Below are 7,552 nucleotides of genomic sequence, written 5' to 3' on the forward strand. Positions count from 1 at the left end.
TTCCAAGTGGAGAAAACAGCTAGGATAGGGGAAAGAAGGAATGAAAATGAAGGTATCTTGGGAGGTGGCATCAGGACTCTGGGTGGTGAGAGCAAAGGACAGATCATGGGTAGTGGGTTCTGGACCTCGTGGATCATCTTAACAAGGCAACGTTTATTCTAGAAACACTTGAATTTGTCAAAGTGTTTTAAGCAGTGTAATTACACAATTCAACTTATATTTAGAAGCTGAGTGTGGACTGCAAGATCTGGAGGAGGGTGAGAAGCTAGGAGCAGTCTGGACAGGGCAGTAGGGCAGCAAAGTGAGCAAAATTTTAATTAAACTAATTCCTACTGAGGTACTAATGGTAAATAATGGTTTAAGACAAGTACTCTCTAAGTGTGCTGTTGCCTCCATATCTGGAGGAGGTATGAATACTATGGATAGATTTGTCAGGTAAGCTCTAGAAGGGCACTTTTGGTTATCTGCTGTTTATTCTTCCCACTCCCAAAGCTAGCCCATGCTAGCTGGTCTGCCCTGAAAATGAAATGCAGTTCTGTGATTTGGAGGAGAGTTCACAGGCCAGAGGGCACAGGTTGCTCTGTGATTTTTAATTGACTAGCATGAGTTCTTTCTCTTTACCTTGAAGAGTCCCTCCTTGTATCAAGTTCATTACAAATGGACATTATCTGGCAGACCTCAAACACACCAACTGTTGAGAACAGAGCCAGCAACCTATCTTTTCTCCAAATGGCACCCAGCCTTAGGACCATGATTTACAAACCTAATTGTTGTTATTATATTGATTCTTTTTGTTGCTGTTTGTTTTTAAATATGGGACCCTTCATGAATTTGCGTGCCATTCTTGCACAGGGACTGTGCTAATCTTTTCTGTATCTTTCCAGTTTTAGAATATGTGCTCCTGAAGTGAGCACTAGATTCTTTTTTTTACCAATGTCCTAGTGTCAAATTATCTCAGCTCTGAGAAAAGTTCTTGTTTTTGGGTCAATATATGTGTTAGAAAGTTGTGTGAGTTAAAATTAAAAAGATATTAAAATTGTTCTCTTTTCCATTCTTTCATCTTTCCTACTTACCCCCTTCTCATAAACCCAACAAACATACTCTCTCTGCAAATAAACTCTATGTTTAGAGAATAACAGAAATGACACATCATATGGTCTCATTTTGCCCTAATTGTGTAGTATTGACATACAAGAAGGAATGTTGAATCAAAAATAAAAACACCTGGGTTATGTTCCTTTCAATGGCATTAACTAGATGTGTAACCTGGGTACAGTTTACTTCACTTTTCCCAGCCCTAACTGCTGTAATATGAGGGAGATGGATTGTGTTCTATCTGTATAATTCTTTATAATTCTAATCAGTGGGGATTCTATAAGCTACACAGGAATTGTGACATATTTTTTCATGTGAAGGGGAAAATCTTGAGTGCTGCTTTGGAAAAGCAGCTGTTGATTGCTTCTTTGGGATCTATTTTTTCATTTCTTCAATAACCTTCATTTTTTTCCTTTAGGAATATGTTCTACTTTGCTTAGCTGTGCAGCCAGCATGGAATGCACACCATTTTTGGCTCCACAGGTGGCTCCTGATGGGCTTAAACCAAACAGTGTGTATCATTAACTGGTTCCAGGATGAGCATCTGGCCCCATTCAGGCCACAGAGATGGGCAGGAATTATTTTTGCTGGGGGCTCCTGGGAAGAAGGCTTTCTTTTTCTTTTGTGTGAGGTAGTGAAGAGCTTCTCTGCCAGTGTATTGGAAGAAGTGAGATCTGGGAAGCTGAGTAGAGCCCAGAGAATCCCAAGGGAGCCAGAGCCTGGTGACTATACAAAGCTCTGGATAAAACCATGTCTGAAACAACATCCAACTTTTAAAAAACTTGTGACCCAATGAAATAATGAAGTTTAAGACAATTCATCTTGGTTTCTCTGTTGCCATCAACTCAGATTCGTAACTTTTCCCCTTAAGGTTTCACTAAATATATTTTTGAATTCCATTTTTTTACCCCCTGAAAGAAAAGGAAATTGCTTATACCTGAATTTTTATTACAGTCAGTTCCTAAATCATTAACTGGGAAGTGTTGAAAACAAAAATTTTAGAGTCGGTATGAGGCACACAGAAATTGCTTTATAAATGTTCATTGAATGAATGAAAGTGATAATAAATTAGAAAGAGGAAAGATAATATATCTGGGTGCAAGGGAAGGGATAGGTGGGAAGGTAGTTATATAGAATGTGTTTTGGGGGGCACATACTAGTGAGGAAATGTATGGGATGATCATAAAGCCTAAACTGCTGGAATTGTCCTTTTTCTTCTCTCCTGAGATGTTTCCTAATGTTTTTTTTTTTCTTTCAATTTAGAATTCAGGGAGAAAGAAGCATCTAGGTTCACAAAATAAATTTTACTGCAATCAATTGATTAATTTAACAGGTGTTTCATGAGCACTTACAAAGGTCTGTAGTTACAAGGGAAGACTGATAAATCAGTACTAATCACAAAGTTGATGAGTATTATGGAAACGGAAATATAGGGATTATGAGAACAGAGCAAGGGATCTAACCTAGAGGAAGGTAAGAAAAGCCTTTTCAAGGAAATGATATTTAAGCGGATCTCTGAAGAATAAGCAGGTGGCAGCCAGATGAAAATGGGTAGAGGAAGGAGAAGAGTGTTCCATGCACTGACCCAATGGCTAGGGGGATGGAGGCACCTGTGAGGACATGAGAGAAGTTCAGAATATATGTAAGGAAGAGGTGAAGGGTGAGATAAAGCCACTGAGAGGACCAGATTTTGTAACTCTCTATGGGCCAGGTGAAGTAGTTCAGGCTTTAATTGAAGGGGAGTGGGAGGCTGCTGAAGGGTATATGCAGGAGAGCAACAGGATCAGATTAGCATTGAACTTGGACCACATATGGCACAGGGGCATGAGGCCCCCTCCCTCCAGTTCTGTTCCTTTGTGCATCTGCACTATTGCCTCCACTTCCTTACTAAATGCTGCCTCTTTCCTTTTAAAACACTGGAAAAAAGTATGAAGTGGGCATTGTTCGTTCCCAGAACTGGTTACATCCCTACTTCTGTAGTAACTTGTTTTTCCTGGTAAATCTAATCTTCTTTCTCTTAACTAGCATTTGGGTTTTCGGTAGCTCTGACTTCTTATAAATCAGCACTGATTTTCATCTCCTAAATACTGAAGATGGGATCCAGCTGGCAGGCATGGATTCTACTGGATTTGTCTGGGACTGGCTTTTGCTTGGCAAGCAGCTGCTGACGAGGCTCACCCTGTGGCTTATTTTTGGGGGTTTTCTTTTGTGCAGCCAGAACACAGTTCCACCTAGCTCTTCTCCCAGCCATGTGAAGCTGCCTATACCAACCTGCAGGACCTCTCTGTCCTCCCAACTTGAGTGGTTCTCCAACCTGGGAATCAAAATCATCCTCCAAACGTATGAATCAAAGTCTTCAGTCCTCTCTTGCACCTGTTGTTTGCATCACAGGGCAAGTTCATTACTTTGCTTGCTTTCTTTCACTTTAAAGTGTTCAGCCTTCTTGGGGCACCTGGATGGCTCAGTTGATTGAATGTCTGACTCTTGATTTCAGTTCAGGTCATAATCCTGGGGTCGTAGGATCAAGTGCCCTGCTGGACTCTGCACTGGGTGTGGAGCCTGCTTGAGATTCTCTCTCTCTCTTTCCCCCTGCCCCTCTCTCCTGCTTACTCTCTCTGTCTCTCTCTAAAAATAAAAAAAAAAAATAAAGTGTTCAGCTTTTTTTCTTGGTCTGTTTGTAAACTTATGGACCTTCTTATTGCTTCTAGAGTTTGGATACAGTGAGTGCTGGATAACACCAATAGAATGATTGAAAGAGAAAAGATACTAAGTTCTGAGTCTGGACTGGAGGGTTATCAGAAACAGTGGTTTGCTGAGAAGAGCTGGCAGCTGGGTAGAAAGATTGTGAACATCGGTGTTTAACAATTTGAAGAGCACCTGATGGATTGGTGATCAGAATCAGTGTTCTGAAGTTGACTCAGGACCCAACTTATTGACTGATAAGGATGCACTTTTCCACAAGGAAGGGCACCACTCAAGAGAGAAGGCTTTCATAACTCCTTTACTGGGTGGCTCCTCCCCTGAATCTCCAGTATTATTGAAAGGCTCAAAGGAGATAATCCATATAAAGTACTTAGAGGAATGCCAGGTATGGGTGAGCAATCAGGCACATGTTATTCAAATTATAGATGTTGCAGTCACTATACAACACAGCCTGGCTCTGTGGATGGAGCTGTGATTGCTTTTCCTGAAAACCTGTAATCCTTTCATTCACTTGCTAAGACATTGAATTATGCAACAACTATTATTGAGTGTTTAAGTGTACCAGACACTAATTCTACCTAGTTGACACAAGTATGTAAAGTTTGCTTTATTTTTGAGATTTTGGTTTTCTCTTGAGACATGTCATTCACTCAAAAAATAGTTACTGAGTATTAATTAATGGTGTGGTCATCTGCAGTTACTTGTGGATCAAGGGCCAGGGGAGTTAATATTGATGGAGTAATGCATGGGTTTTTCTGCTTTATCTTGAGAGAGTATTATCCATCCTGGCTCTGTTTATTCCCATGCCTTGCTGGATTTTTCCCTCTATAGCACATATCACCATCAGACATATTATATATTTTATATTTTATTAATTTAGTTGTTATTTTCTGCTTCCCTGAACTACAGTGTGAACTCCACAGGGGAGAGTTTTTGCCCATTTTCATCCATGCTGTACTCTCAGCTCTGAACAGTGCCTGGCACAGGTGTCCTGTAACTATTTATTGAGTGAATTTGCCTCACTTTGAAAGCTCCATCCCACACTCAGTTTTGCCATCCTTTCCTTAGACTCTTCCCTAAGGGCTGGGCTTGTCTGGTAGAATATCTGGCTATTTTGACTTATGTTGCCTTGCTCTGTGGTGCTTTGCAAATCACACTATCAAGGTATCTGGGTATCTGGAAAGAGGGTAAAATGGCACCTGGCCAGTAACTCACTAACCATCTTGAAGATCTTATCTAGATAAGAACTGTTTGGTTTATTTTAGAATCCATCGTGAATGATTCTCATCAGGAAATAGTAGCTTTTAAACACATGCTTACTATGTACTGCACCAAATGGCTTACCTAATTTTCTCACTTAATCCTTACAACATATCTATGAAGGCAGTATTAGTATCTGAATCCTACAGAGGAGAACACTGATGCACAGACTGGGTAAGAAAATTGAAGGTCAGAAACTAATTAGTGTCCATACCGGGATTTGAATCCTAGTCTTTCTGATTACAAGGCTCATGCACCAACCTTGAGGCTACCCCTGTACACTGTTTGGACTTGTTATTATGGACTTCTGTTTGTATATTTGTACCGCTCTTTGATCTTTGATCTTAATGGAGGCAAACTGACTTGCTTTCATTGATTCTTGAGACCAGAGGCTATCTGCTTTGCAGACATTCTTCATCTTAGTGATAACAAGGGAATACTTTAAATAATAAAGGGTGGTACACAAAATTTTATGTTAAATGTCACTGTAATGGCTTCCAACAATTTAATTGATCAGATAGACATATAACACATATGAACTTGATAGGTGCCCTTGAGAATATTGCATACAGAATTTGGAATTGTTGATTGGTCCTCAAGATAATGAGGACCTTGCTGGATAAAATTCTCCAGCAAGCTGTTGTACAAGACTATGTATGTGCACATATGTATACTTGTGTGTTAGTGTGTGTTGATGGGTGTGTGTGGGGGGAATGCATAAAGTGTAATGATACTGATTTATGAGAGAGATCAAGATACCTTCACTACTTCCCTGGAAGAGTAATTTTTTAATTAGTGTGAAAAGACTTTTTGTTTGTTTGTTTGTATATGTATACATACATACATACATACATACATACATACATACATACATACATATTCTTTCTTGTTTTAGTGTAATTTAAGTTTTTATTTTATTGTCAAGTTAGCTAACATACAGTGTAGTTTTGGCTTCAGAAATTGAACCCAGTGATTCATTACTTACCTATAACACCCAGTGCTCATCCCAACAAGTGTCCTCCTTAATTCCCATCACCTTTTATCTTCACCCCTCCAACCCCACCCCCATCAACGCTCAGTCTATTCTCTGAATTTAAGAGTCTCTTATGGTTTGCCTCCCTGTTTGTATCTTATTTTTCCTTCCCTTCCTCTATGGTCATCTGTTAAGTTTCTCAAATTGCACATATGAGTGAAAACATATGGTATCTGTGTTTCCATCCATGTTGTTTATCCATGTTGTTGCAAATGGCAGGACTTCATTCTTTTTCATTGCTGAGTAGTATTCCATAGTGTATATATAGCAGTCTTCTTTATCCATTTATCAGTTGATGGACATGGGAGCTCTTTCTAAAATTTAGCTATTGTTGATGGTGCTTCTACAATCATTGGGGTGAATGTGCCCCTTTGAATCAGCACTCCTGTATCCTTTAGATAAATTTATAGTAGTGTAATTGCTGGGTCATAGGATAGTTTTATTTTTAGTTTTTTGAGAAACCTCCACACTGTTTTCCAGAGTGGCTGCACCAGTTTGCATTCCCACCAGCAGGGCAAAAGAGATCCTCTTTCTCTGCATCCTCACCAACATCTGTTGTTGCCTGAGTTGTTAATGTTAGCCATTCTGACAGCTGTGAGGTGGTCTCTCATTGTGGTTTTGATTTGTATTTCCCTGATGATGAGTGATGTTGAGCATTTTTTCATGTGTTGGTTGGCCATCTAGATGTCTTCTTTGGAGAAGTGTCTATTCCTGTCTTTTGCCCATTTCTTCACTGGATTATTTGTTTTTTGGGTGTTGAGTTTGATCATTTCTTTCTAGATTTTGGATACTAACCCCTTATCTGATACATCGTTTGCAAATATGTTCTCCCATTCTGTCAGTTGCCTTTTAGTTTTGCTGATTGTTTCCTTTGCTGTGAAGAAGCTTTTATTTTGATGAGGTCCCAATAGTTCATTTTTGCTTTTGTTTCCCTTGCCTCCAGAGACGTATTGAGTAAGAAGTTGCGGCAGCCAAGATCAAAGAGGTTTATGCCTGCTTTCTCCTTAAGGATTTTGATGGCTTCCTGTCTTACATTGAGGTCTTTCATCCATTTTGAGGTTTTTTTGTTTGTTTGTTTGTTTTTGTTTTTTGTTTTTTGTTTTGTGTATGGTGTAAGAAAGTGGTCCAGGTTCATTCTTCTGCATGTCGCTGTCCAGTTTTCCCAGCACCACTTGCTGAAGAGACTGTCTTTATTCCATTGGATATTCTTTCCTGCTTTGTCAAAGATTAGTTGGCCATATGTTTGTGGGTCCACTTCTGGGTTCCTTTTTCTGTTCCACTGATTTGAGTGTCTGTTCTTGTGCCAGTACCATAATGCCTTGATGATGACAGCTTTGTAGTACAGCTTGAAGTCTGGGATTGTGATGCTTCCTGCTTTGATTTTTTTTTTTTTATGATTGCTTTGGCTATTCGGGTTCTTTTCTGGTTCCATACAAATTTTAGGATAGTTTGTTCTAGCCC

General features: G+C 39.5%; 1 non-coding gene across 1 annotated transcript; it reads right to left on the bottom strand.

The window, feature by feature from the left end:
- Positions 1-807: 807 nt before the first annotated feature.
- On the bottom strand, positions 808-914 carry LOC111562052. Its single transcript, XR_002745112.2, has one exon. It is a non-coding gene; the product is annotated as a U6 spliceosomal RNA (small nuclear RNA).
- Positions 915-7,552: the final 6,638 nt, after the last annotated feature.

Source organism: Felis catus, chromosome C1, assembly GCF_018350175.1.
Source record: "Felis catus isolate Fca126 chromosome C1, F.catus_Fca126_mat1.0, whole genome shotgun sequence".
In the NCBI taxonomy this organism is placed as follows: domain Eukaryota; kingdom Metazoa; phylum Chordata; class Mammalia; order Carnivora; family Felidae; genus Felis; species Felis catus.